This window comes from Phyllobates terribilis, unplaced genomic scaffold (genome assembly GCF_046119375.1).
Source record: "Phyllobates terribilis strain yellow unplaced genomic scaffold, ASM4611937v1 Scaffold_169__1_contigs__length_4117513, whole genome shotgun sequence".
Taxonomy (NCBI): domain Eukaryota; kingdom Metazoa; phylum Chordata; class Amphibia; order Anura; family Dendrobatidae; genus Phyllobates; species Phyllobates terribilis.
Genome location: NW_027362929.1, coordinates 1 through 12,274, shown reverse-complemented (window position 1 = coordinate 12,274; position 12,274 = coordinate 1). Strand labels below are relative to the sequence as shown.

The 12,274-nt window shown below is 43.6% G+C and overlaps 8 non-coding genes across 8 annotated transcripts; all 8 read left to right on the top strand.

The window, feature by feature from the left end:
• The first annotated feature begins 2,893 nt into the window (after window positions 1-2,893).
• LOC141210622 (U2 spliceosomal RNA) lies at window positions 2,894-3,083 on the top strand. Its single transcript, XR_012280770.1, has one exon. It is a non-coding gene; the product is annotated as a U2 spliceosomal RNA (small nuclear RNA).
• Window positions 3,084-4,207: 1,124 nt separating this feature from the next.
• Window positions 4,208-4,398, top strand: LOC141208499 (U2 spliceosomal RNA). Its single transcript, XR_012278726.1, has one exon. It is a non-coding gene; the product is annotated as a U2 spliceosomal RNA (small nuclear RNA).
• Window positions 4,399-5,520: 1,122 nt separating this feature from the next.
• LOC141208487 (U2 spliceosomal RNA) lies at window positions 5,521-5,711 on the top strand. The gene has a single exon (XR_012278715.1). It is a non-coding gene; the product is annotated as a U2 spliceosomal RNA (small nuclear RNA).
• A 1,122-nt stretch (window positions 5,712-6,833) lies between these two features.
• On the top strand, window positions 6,834-7,024 carry LOC141208476 (U2 spliceosomal RNA). The gene has a single exon (XR_012278704.1). It is a non-coding gene; the product is annotated as a U2 spliceosomal RNA (small nuclear RNA).
• A 1,122-nt stretch (window positions 7,025-8,146) lies between these two features.
• LOC141208465 (U2 spliceosomal RNA) lies at window positions 8,147-8,337 on the top strand. The gene has a single exon (XR_012278693.1). It is a non-coding gene; the product is annotated as a U2 spliceosomal RNA (small nuclear RNA).
• A 1,120-nt stretch (window positions 8,338-9,457) lies between these two features.
• On the top strand, window positions 9,458-9,648 carry LOC141210124 (U2 spliceosomal RNA). Its single transcript, XR_012280302.1, has one exon. It is a non-coding gene; the product is annotated as a U2 spliceosomal RNA (small nuclear RNA).
• Window positions 9,649-10,771: 1,123 nt separating this feature from the next.
• LOC141210268 (U2 spliceosomal RNA) lies at window positions 10,772-10,962 on the top strand. The gene has a single exon (XR_012280441.1). It is a non-coding gene; the product is annotated as a U2 spliceosomal RNA (small nuclear RNA).
• Window positions 10,963-12,086: 1,124 nt separating this feature from the next.
• Window positions 12,087-12,274, top strand: LOC141210454 (U2 spliceosomal RNA; the record flags this gene model as incomplete). The annotated part of the gene is made up of 1 exon (XR_012280622.1): window positions 12,087-12,274. It is a non-coding gene; the product is annotated as a U2 spliceosomal RNA (small nuclear RNA).

Below are 12,274 nucleotides of genomic sequence, written 5' to 3'. Positions count from 1 at the left end.
AATTATGCGATGCGTGGAGGTCACTCCTGCCGACGGACCCTGGTTATACGTGGTCCGGAAGAGGGGTGTCCTCCAGGATCGATTTTATTTTCCTATCAGATGATTTTAACCCTGTAAAATGTGTTTTAACATCAAATATATTTTCTGACCATAAGGGCTTGAAGGTGCACCTAGAATACCGGGATGAACAGAGGGTCAACAGGGGCCTCTGGCGTCTAAGTACTTACCTGCTGGAGGACCCTCTGATTCGACAAGACTTTGGTAAAGCCTATCAAGCCTGGCGGCAACAAAAACCTTCTGATGCCCCTATGGTAACCTGGTGGGAAAATTTGAAAAAAAAAGTCAGAATGTTTTTTATAAAAGCAGGGAGACGTAAAGCTAGAGAGAAAAAAAGATGTTTTAGTGATCTTAACACCAAACTACAAACACTTTTTAAATTCAAAGAGCTAGGGGTGGAGGTGGGAGATGATATTGCTAGCCTAAAAACTGAAATCCAGAACTGCATAGACACAAAGGGGAAAGAGATTATTTTTAACTCTAGAGTGCAGCACTTGGAGGAGGGGGAGAAGTGCTCTCGCTTCTTCTTCAAAAAAGTCATGGATAAAAGAGAAGTGATCACAAATCTAGAGGGTGAAACATCTATGCAGGGAATGTTGAATGCTACTTTTAACTTTTATAAGCATCTTTTTAGTAAAAAGTGTATAGATGAGTCCTTTTTATCTGATGCTCTTAATGATCTCGATTTTAAGTTAAATTTTACAGACCAGGAGTTTTTAGAACGCGATATTGTTTTAGAGGAATTATTTTATGTTTTTAAAAGTTTCTCTAAGGGTAAAGCACCTGGGTGTGATGGACTACCTGTAGAGTTTTATCTTACTTTTTGGGACATTTTAAAAGAGGACCTTTTTATGCTTTTTAAAGAAGTTTTTATTTGTGAACAGTTGCCATTTTCGTGGAGGAGAGGAGTGGTGTCTTTGATATATAAAAAAGGTGATCGCAGTGCTCTAGCGAATTGGAGACCCATAACTCTCCTAAACGTTGATTACAAGGTACTTGCTAAGGTGGTTGCAAACCGGCTCAGGAATGTCATTGCCAAACTAATCCAGCCTGAGCAGGTTTGTAGTGTACCAGGCAGAAGTATTTCAGAGGTTTTAAACGTATTAAGGGATGTAATTTGGTATTCCAGAGACCGGGGTCAAAATGTAGCTCTTTTAGCCCTAGATTTTGAAAAAGCTTTCGATAGAGTCTCTCATAGATTTCTTTTTAGAGTTTTAAAAAGAATGGGTATCCCTAATATGCTTTTAAATTGTATTAAGATTTTATATAAAAATTGTTTTAGTCAAATTTCTCTTAATGGCTTTTTAACAGATGGAGTTCCCCTTGAGTCCGGAGTGAAGCAGGGATGCCCCTTGTCGCCCATCCTGTTCATCTGCGCCATGGAGCCCCTGCTGAGCGCAATAAGGAAAGACAAAGTGATTAGAGGGGTTCCTGTTCCTGGCGGAGGTGGCAGTGATGTGAGAGTCTTTGGCTACATGGATGACGTGACGGTTGTGTGCGTGGATCCTGCTTCCCTCCGGAGGGCGGTGTTGCGCATTGAATTTTTTTCCCAGGCATCCGGGTTTAAACTTAATTTAAATAAATCTGAATGTCTGACTTTGGGATCCTGGGACACCGCCCAACTCCCGCAGCTCACTATAAAACGAGACAATGTAAAAATTCTTGGAGTTGTTTTTAACGAGGAGAATGTGGGAACTCAAAGCTGGGAGAATGTCATAGAAAAAATGTCAAAGAAAATATCATTTTGGGGTTTGAGGTCCCTAACAATGGAGGGGAAAATTTTAATTATAAAATCAGTGTTGTTACCCCTCATACTGTATATAGCTATGGTGTACCCCCCCTCTGATGTTTTAATTAAAAAAATGACTAGGATGATCTTTATGTTTTTATGGAACTCCAAAATGGAAAAATTAAGGAGAGAAATAATGAGGAAGAATAAAATGAACGGCGGAAGGGATGTCCCCGATTTACATATTTATTTGTATTTAAATTATTTCTGCTTTTGTTTCAAACATTTTAATGGTAATAGTGCGCTAAGTTATTTTTTAAAATATACTTGTGGGATGATTTTTAAAAGATGGTTTAAGTTGTCGTTGAATTCCCCTGTTTTACTATGCCCCCCCAAACACCAAGCAATCTTAGAAAAGACTGTTCGATTTTATAGCCTTGGTGATTTTAATATGGACATTTTTAAAGACCACAAGAAGCTTTTATCTTTTCTGAGGAGGAATGAAGATGTGACCCCCATAGTAAATTTCTCAGAAGAGAGATCGAAGCAAGTTTGGAAGAATGTCTTCGGGAAATTCTTAGCAAATGGACATAAGGACATCGCATGGATGGTGGTCCACCAGTGCCTCCCCACCAGAGAGTTTCAACACAGGAGAGGCCTGGTGGCCAGAGCAAAATGCCCCAGAGACTCATGTGTTTATGACGAAACCACCTTGCACCTTATGTGGAATTGCCCATTTGCACAGGAACTTTGGCACAAAGTTGGGATTCTTTTAAAATGGACTTGCGGTTTAAGAGATTTTAACCATGAATATGTTTTATATGGCCTTTTTAAATGTCCGACCCCTCAACAGTATTGTATATGTTGGTGTATGATTAACTGTTTTAAAGACGCCCTTTGGAAGGCACGCAATATTTTACTTTTTAAACGTGACGCTATTTCTGTGAAGGATTGTCTTAAAATTGCTTTTAGTCAGATGTATATTTATTACTTGAGGGATGTCAAATGTATTGGGAGGAGGGATGCTAATCGTATATGGGGTTTTTATGGGTGGAATTCTGTGTTTTAATAATGTACTGTTTGTGTTGTTGTTTTTGATTGTAAACCATCTTTTACGCACTTAATAAAATATGTTGAAACCTGATCTGTTCTTATCAGTTTAATATCTGATACGTCCCCTATCTGGGGACCATATATTAAATGGATTTTTAGAACAGGGAGATGGAAAAAGAGCTTGCTCTGTCCACTCCACGCATTGACCTGGTATTGCAGTATCTCCAGGACCGGTGCACCCCTTCTTTAATGCAGTTTCTAAAATCAGAAAGAATTGAATTCAATGCTTTTTGTTCATTTTGCTTGTTTGTCGGATTTTGGGATGGACTCTTTGGCTTTGCTTTTCTTCTCCTCATTGGATTTTTCATGTTAAAAGTTGCAGAAGCCAGATGACAAGCTCATTTTGGTTCAACTTCAGCAACTGTGCATTGCATTGCCATGTAATGTAATGTAATGCAATGCTATCTATCTAGCTCTCCCTCTATACTTCCTTTTGGATAAACAGACATATTAGGCAAGCATTTTGGAGCTTTCACCTAAATAACTACAGGTGGTGAGATAAGCTACACAATATAATTGACCTTTCAGTATATTGTTGCACACACACCATCTATTTAGCAAATGCCCTTGTTATCAACAGCAGCCTTTTAAACTCACCTGAGCTAACAGGTATGTGAGCTGGTTACTCTGCTGCGCTTAAAATTTCTTTTTTGGTTTGCTACAATGCCTTTTCTGAAACGTTGTCTCCCTCTGCTGGAACACTGACTTCTTTCATTTAATGCCTGCAGACTATAAAAGAGAAACCAACCCAAAAAGTTTGGTTGATTAGTCTGTGGCATTCTTTTAAACTGTTGCTTATGGCGGTCTCTGTGAGCTTCTCAGTGACATTCAGCCATCCAGGTATCCCGCCTGCAGTAGACGGAATGTGGCAATGGAACGCTGGCTGCGCGTGTCATAATAGGCTCTGAGCCTTTATATACCTGCGCACAGCAGCAGCCACCTTCAGTCTGCTGCTGGACAGCCAGCAGCAGCAGCAGCAGGAGAGGTAATTAATCAGCAACCCTCCTGCTAAGGGTAGACAGCTGCTCGTTCCACCCCCCCCCCCCCCGCCTTAATTGGTTCTCCTCCCTTCCAACGGTGTTGAGGCGGGTGGGAACAGCCGGGGGTTGAGGGTACTGTGCTAAAAGAGGTGGAGTTATGCAGATCTAAAACGCGTGGATTGCAGCAGCAGCAAGCCGAAAAGTGCAGGCATGTGAGGGATCTAGAGGTTGACAGCATGTCTTCTTAACGGGAGTCCAGGTGGCCATCTCCACAAATGGACTTTTCAGAATCCTTGGGTGGCACCGTAGTCGGAAACCAATTCTGGTTATCGCTTCTCGGCCTTTTGGCTAAGATCAAGTGTAGTATCTGTTCTTATCAGTTTAATATCTGATACGTCCCCTATCTGGGGACCATATATTAAATGGATTTTTAGAACAGGGAGATGGAAAAAGAGCTTGCTCTGTCCACTCCACGCATTGACCTGGTATTGCAGTATCTCCAGGACCGGTGCACCCCTTCTTTAATGCAGTTTCTAAAATCAGAAAGAATTGAATTCAATGCTTTTTGTTCATTTTGCTTGTTTGTCGGATTTTGGGATGGACTCTTTGGCTTTGCTTTTCTTCTCCTCATTGGATTTTTCATGTTAAAAGTTGCAGAAGCCAGATGACAAGCTCATTTTGGTTCAACTTCAGCAACTGTGCATTGCATTGCCATGTAATGTAATGTAATGCAATGCTATCTATCTAGCTCTCCCTCTATACTTCCTTTTGGATAAACAGACATATTAGGCAAGCATTTTGGAGCTTTCACCTAAATAACTACAGGTGGTGAGATAAGCTGCACAATATAATTGACCTTTCAGTATATTGTTGCACACACACCATCTATTTAGCAAATGCCCTTGTTATCAACAGCAGCCTTTTAAACTCACCTGAGCTAACAGGTATGTGAGCTGGTTACTCTGCTGCGCTTAAAATTTCTTTTTTGGTTTGCTACAATGCCTTTTCTGAAACGTTGTCTCCCTCTGCTGGAACACTGACTTCTTTCATTTAATGCCTGCAGACTATAAAAGAGAAACCAACCCAAAAAGTTTGGTTGATTAGTCTGTGGCATTCTTTTAAACTGTTGCTTATGGCGGTCTCTGTGAGCTTCTCAGTGACATTCAGCCATCCAGGTATCCCGCCTGCAGTAGACGGAATGTGGCAATGGAACGCTGGCTGCGCGTGTCATAATAGGCTCTGAGCCTTTATATACCTGCGCACAGCAGCAGCCACCTTCAGTCTGCTGCTGGACAGCCAGCAGCAGCAGCAGCAGGAGAGGTAATTAATCAGCAACCCTCCTGCTAAGGGTAGACAGCTGCTCGTTCCACCCCCCACCCCCGCCTTAATTGGTTCTCCTCCCTTCCAACGGTGTTGAGGCGGGTGGGAACAGCCGGGGGTTGAGGGTACTGTGCTAAAAGAGGTGGAGTTATGCAGATCTAAAACGCGTGGATTGCAGCAGCAGCAAGCCGAAAAGTGCAGGCATGTGAGGGATCTAGAGGTTGACAGCATGTCTTCTTAACGGGAGTCCAGGTGGCCATCTCCACAAATGGACTTTTCAGAATTCTTGGGTGGCACCGTAGTCGGAAACCAATTCTGGTTATCGCTTCTCGGCCTTTTGGCTAAGATCAAGTGTAGTATCTGTTCTTATCAGTTTAATATCTGATACGTCCCCTATCTGGGGACCATATATTAAATGGATTTTTAGAACAGGGAGATGGAAAAAGAGCTTGCTCTGTCCACTCCACGCATTGACCTGGTATTGCAGTATCTCCAGGACCGGTGCACCCCTTCTTTAATGCAGTTTCTAAAATCAGAAAGAATTGAATTCAATGCTTTTTGTTCATTTTGCTTGTTTGTCGGATTTTGGGATGGACTCTTTGGCTTTGCTTTTCTTCTCCTCATTGGATTTTTCATGTTAAAAGTTGCAGAAGCCAGATGACAAGCTCATTTTGGTTCAACTTCAGCAACTGTGCATTGCATTGCCATGTAATGTAATGTAATGCAATGCTATCTATCTAGCTCTCCCTCTATACTTCCTTTTGGATAAACAGACATATTAGGCAAGCATTTTGGAGCTTTCACCTAAATAACTACAGGTGGTGAGATAAGCTGCACAATATAATTGACCTTTCAGTATATTGTTGCACACACACCATCTATTTAGCAAATGCCCTTGTTATCAACAGCAGCCTTTTAAACTCACCTGAGCTAACAGGTATGTGAGCTGGTTACTCTGCTGCGCTTAAAATTTCTTTTTTGGTTTGCTACAATGCCTTTTCTGAAACGTTGTCTCCCTCTGCTGGAACACTGACTTCTTTCATTTAATGCCTGCAGACTATAAAAGAGAAACCAACCCAAAAAGTTTGGTTGATTAGTCTGTGGCATTCTTTTAAACTGTTGCTTATGGCGGTCTCTGTGAGCTTCTCAGTGACATTCAGCCATCCAGGTATCCCGCCTGCAGTAGACGGAATGTGGCAATGGAACGCTGGCTGCGCGTGTCATAATAGGCTCTGAGCCTTTATATACCTGCGCACAGCAGCAGCCACCTTCAGTCTGCTGCTGGACAGCCAGCAGCAGCAGCAGCAGGAGAGGTAATTAATCAGCAACCCTCCTGCTAAGGGTAGACAGCTGCTCGTTTCACCCCCCCCCCCCGCCTTAATTGGTTCTCCTCCCTTCCAACGGTGTTGAGGCGGGTGGGAACAGCCGGGGGTTGAGGGTACTGTGCTAAAAGAGGTGGAGTTATGCAGATCTAAAACGCGTGGATTGCAGCAGCAGCAAGCCGAAAAGTGCAGGCATGTGAGGGATCTAGAGGTTGACAGCATGTCTTCTTAACGGGAGTCCAGGTGGCCATCTCCACAAATGGACTTTTCAGAATCCTTGGGTGGCACCGTAGTCGGAAACCAATTCTGGTTATCGCTTCTCGGCCTTTTGGCTAAGATCAAGTGTAGTATCTGTTCTTATCAGTTTAATATCTGATACGTCCCCTATCTGGGGACCATATATTAAATGGATTTTTAGAACAGGGAGATGGAAAAAGAGCTTGCTCTGTCCACTCCACGCATTGACCTGGTATTGCAGTATCTCCAGGACCGGTGCACCCCTTCTTTAATGCAGTTTCTAAAATCAGAAAGAATTGAATTCAATGCTTTTTGTTCATTTTGCTTGTTTGTCGGATTTTGGGATGGACTCTTTGGCTTTGCTTTTCTTCTCCTCATTGGATTTTTCATGTTAAAAGTTGCAGAAGCCAGATGACAAGCTCATTTTGGTTCAACTTCAGCAACTGTGCATTGCATTGCCATGTAATGTAATGTAATGCAATGCTATCTATCTAGCTCTCCCTCTATACTTCCTTTTGGATAAACAGACATATTAGGCAAGCATTTTGGAGCTTTCACCTAAATAACTACAGGTGGTGAGATAAGCTGCACAATATAATTGACCTTTCAGTATATTGTTGCACACACACCATCTATTTAGCAAATGCCCTTGTTATCAACAGCAGCCTTTTAAACTCACCTGAGCTAACAGGTATGTGAGCTGGTTACTCTGCTGCGCTTAAAATTTCTTTTTTGGTTTGCTACAATGCCTTTTCTGAAACGTTGTCTCCCTCTGCTGGAACACTGACTTCTTTCATTTAATGCCTGCAGACTATAAAAGAGAAACCAACCCAAAAAGTTTGGTTGATTAGTCTGTGGCATTCTTTTAAACTGTTGCTTATGGCGGTCTCTGTGAGCTTCTCAGTGACATTCAGCCATCCAGGTATCCCGCCTGCAGTAGACGGAATGTGGCAATGGAACGCTGGCTGCGCGTGTCATAATAGGCTCTGAGCCTTTATATACCTGCGCACAGCAGCAGCCACCTTCAGTCTGCTGCTGGACAGCCAGCAGCAGCAGCAGCAGGAGAGGTAATTAATCAGCAACCCTCCTGCTAAGGGTAGACAGCTGCTCGTTCCACCTCCACCCCCCGCCTTAATTGGTTCTCCTCCCTTCCAATGGTGTTGAGGCGGGTGGGAACAGCCGGGGGTTGAGGGTACTGTGCTAAAAGAGGTGGAGTTATGCAGATCTAAAACGCGTGGATTGCAGCAGCAGCAAGCCGAAAAGTGCAGGCATGTGAGGGATCTAGAGGTTGACAGCATGTCTTCTTAACGGGAGTCCAGGTGGCCATCTCCACAAATGGACTTTTCAGAATCCTTGGGTGGCACCGTAGTCGGAAACCAATTCTGGTTATCGCTTCTCGGCCTTTTGGCTAAGATCAAGTGTAGTATCTGTTCTTATCAGTTTAATATCTGATACGTCCCCTATCTGGGGACCATATATTAAATGGATTTTTAGAACAGGGAGATGGAAAAAGAGCTTGCTCTGTCCACTCCACGCATTGACCTGGTATTGCAGTATCTCCAGGACCGGTGCACCCCTTCTTTAATGCAGTTTCTAAAATCAGAAAGAATTGAATTCAATGCTTTTTGTTCATTTTGCTTGTTTGTCGGATTTTGGGATGGACTCTTTGGCTTTGCTTTTCTTCTCCTCATTGGATTTTTCATGTTAAAAGTTGCAGAAGCCAGATGACAAGCTCATTTTGGTTCAACTTCAGCAACTGTGCATTGCATTGCCATGTAATGTAATGTAATGCAATGCTATCTATCTAGCTCTCCCTCTATACTTCCTTTTGGATAAACAGACATATTAGGCAAGCATTTTGGAGCTTTCACCTAAATAACTACAGGTGGTGAGATAAGCTGCACAATATAATTGACCTTTCAGTATATTGTTGCACACACACCATCTATTTAGCAAATGCCCTTGTTATCAACAGCAGCCTTTTAAACTCACCTGAGCTAACAGGTATGTGAGCTGGTTACTCTGCTGCGCTTAAAATTTCTTTTTTGGTTTGCTACAATGCCTTTTCTGAAACGTTGTCTCCCTCTGCTGGAACACTGACTTCTTTCATTTAATGCCTGCAGACTATAAAAGAGAAACCAACCCAAAAAGTTTGGTTGATTAGTCTGTGGCATTCTTTTAAACTGTTGCTTATGGCGGTCTCTGTGAGCTTCTCAGTGACATTCAGCCATCCAGGTATCCCGCCTGCAGTAGACGGAATGTGGCAATGGAACGCTGGCTGCGCGTGTCATAATAGGCTCTGAGCCTTTATATACCTGCGCACAGCAGCAGCCACCTTCAGTCTGCTGCTGGACAGCCAGCAGCAGCAGCAGCAGGAGAGGTAATTAATCAGCAACCCTCCTGCTAAGGGTAGACAGCTGCTCGTTCCACCCCCCCCCCGCCTTAATTGGTTCTCCTCCCTTCCAACGGTGTTGAGGCGGGTGGGAACAGCCGGGGGTTGAGGGTACTGTGCTAAAAGAGGTGGAGTTATGCAGATCTAAAACGCGTGGATTGCAGCAGCAGCAAGCCGAAAAGTGCAGGCATGTGAGGGATCTAGAGGTTGACAGCATGTCTTCTTAACGGGAGTCCAGGTGGCCATCTCCACAAATGGACTTTTCAGAATCCTTGGGTGGCACCGTAGTCGGAAACCAATTCTGGTTATCGCTTCTCGGCCTTTTGGCTAAGATCAAGTGTAGTATCTGTTCTTATCAGTTTAATATCTGATACGTCCCCTATCTGGGGACCATATATTAAATGGAGTTTTAGAACAGGGAGATGGAAAAAGAGCTTGCTCTGTCCACTCCACGCATTGACCTGGTATTGCAGTATCTCCAGGACCGGTGCACCCCTTCTTTAATGCAGTTTCTAAAATCAGAAAGAATTGAATTCAATGCTTTTTGTTCATTTTGCTTGTTTGTCGGATTTTGGGATGGACTCTTTGGCTTTGCTTTTCTTCTCCTCATTGGATTTTTCATGTTAAAAGATGCAGAAGCCAGATGACAAGCTCATTTTGGTTCAACTTCAGCAACTGTGCATTGCATTGCCATGTAATGTAATATAATGCAATGCTATCTATCTAGCTCTCCCTCTATACTTCCTTTTGGATAAACAGACATATTAGGCAAGCATTTTGGAGCTTTCACCTAAATAACTACAGGTGGTGAGATAAGCTGCACAATATAATTGACCTTTCAGTATATTGTTGCACACACACCATCTATTTAGCAAATGCCCTTGTTATCAACAGCAGCCTTTTAAACTCACCTGAGCTAACAGGTATGTGAGCTGGTTACTCTGCTGCGCTTAAAATTTCTTTTTTGGTTTGCTACAATGCCTTTTCTGAAACGTTGTCTCCCTCTGCTGGAACACTGACTTCTTTCATTTAATGCCTGCAGACTATAAAAGAGAAACCAACCCAAAAAGTTTGGTTGATTAGTCTGTGGCATTCTTTTAAACTGTTGCTTATGGCGGTCTCTGTGAGCTTCTCAGTGACATTCAGCCATCCAGGTATCCCGCCTGCAGTAGACGGAATGTGGCAATGGAACGCTGGCTGCGCGTGTCATAATAGGCTCTGAGCCTTTATATACCTGCGCACAGCAGCAGCCACCTTCAGTCTGCTGCTGGACAGCCAGCAGCAGCAGCAGCAGGAGAGGTAATTAATCAGCAACCCTCCTGCTAAGGGTAGACAGCTGCTCGTTCCACCCCCCCCCCCCCGACTTAATTGGTTCTCCTCCCTTCCAACGGTGTTGAGGCGGGTGGGAACAGCCGGGGGTTGAGGGTACTGTGCTAAAAGAGGTGGAGTTATGCAGATCTAAAACGCGTGGATTGCAGCAGCAGCAAGCCGAAAAGTGCAGGCATGTGAGGGATCTAGAGGTTGACAGCATGTCTTCTTAACGGGAGTCCAGGTGGCCATCTCCACAAATGGACTTTTCAGAATCCTTGGGTGGCACCGTAGTCGGAAACCAATTCTGGTTATCGCTTCTCGGCCTTTTGGCTAAGATCAAGTGTAGAATCTGTTCTTATCAGTTTAATATCTGATACGTCCCCTATCTGGGGACCATATATTAAATGGATTTTTAGAACAGGGAGATGGAAAAAGAGCTTGCTCTGTCCACTCCACGCATTGACCTGGTATTGCAGTATCTCCAGGACTGGTGCACCCCTTCTTTAATGCAGTTTCTAAAATCAGAAAGAATTGAATTCAATGCTTTTTGTTCATTTTGCTTGTTTGTCGGATTTTGGGATGGACTCTTTGGCTTTGCTTTTCTTCTCCTCATTGGATTTTTCATGTTAAAAGTTGCAGAAGCCAGATGACAAGCTCATTTTGGTTCAACTTCAGCAACTGTGCATTGCATTGCCATGTAATGTAATGTAATGCAATGCTATCTATCTAGCTCTCCCTCTATACTTCCTTTTGGATAAACAGACATATTAGGCAAGCATTTTGGAGCTTTCACCTAAATAACTACAGGTGGTGAGATAAGCTGCACAATATAATTGACCTTTCAGTATATTGTTGCACACACACCATCTATTTAGCAAATGCCCTTGTTATCAACAGCAGCCTTTTAAACTCACCTGAGCTAACAGGTATGTGAGCTGGTTACTCTGCTGCGCTTAAAATTTCTTTTTTGGTTTGCTACAATGCCTTTTCTGAAACGTTGTCTCCCTCTGCTGGAACACTGACTTCTTTCATTTAATGCCTGCAGACTATAAAAGAGAAACCAACCCAAAAAGTTTGGTTGATTAGTCTGTGGCATTCTTTTAAACTGTTGCTTATGGCGGTCTCTGTGAGCTTCTCAGTGACATTCAGCCATCCAGGTATCCCGCCTGCAGTAGACGGAATGTGGCAATGGAACGCTGGCTGCGCGTGTCATAATAGGCTCTGAGCCTTTATATACCTGCGCACAGCAGCAGCCACCTTCAGTCTGCTGCTGGACAGCCAGCAGCAGCAGCAGCAGGAGAGGTAATTAATCAGCAACCCTCCTGCTAAGGGTAGACAGCTGCTCGTTTCACCCCCCCCCCCCCCGCCTTAATTGGTTCTCCTCCCTTCCAACGGTGTTGAGGCGGGTGGGAACAGCCGGGGGTTGAGGGTACTGTGCTAAAAGAGGTGGAGTTATGCAGATCTAAAACGCGTGGATTGCAGCAGCAGCAAGCCGAAAAGTGCAGGCATGTGAGGGATCTAGAGGTTGACAGCATGTCTTCTTAACGGGAGTCCAGGTGGCCATCTCCACAAATGGACTTTTCAGAATCCTTGGGTGGCACCGTAGTCGGAAACCAATTCTGGTTATCGCTTCTCGGCCTTTTGGCTAAGATCAAGTGTAGTATCTGTTCTTATCAGTTTAATATCTGATACGTCCCCTATCTGGGGACCATATATTAAATGGATTTTTAGAACAGGGAGATGGAAAAAGAGCTTGCTCTGTCCACTCCACGCATTGACCTGGTATTGCAGTATCTCCAGGACCGGTGCACCC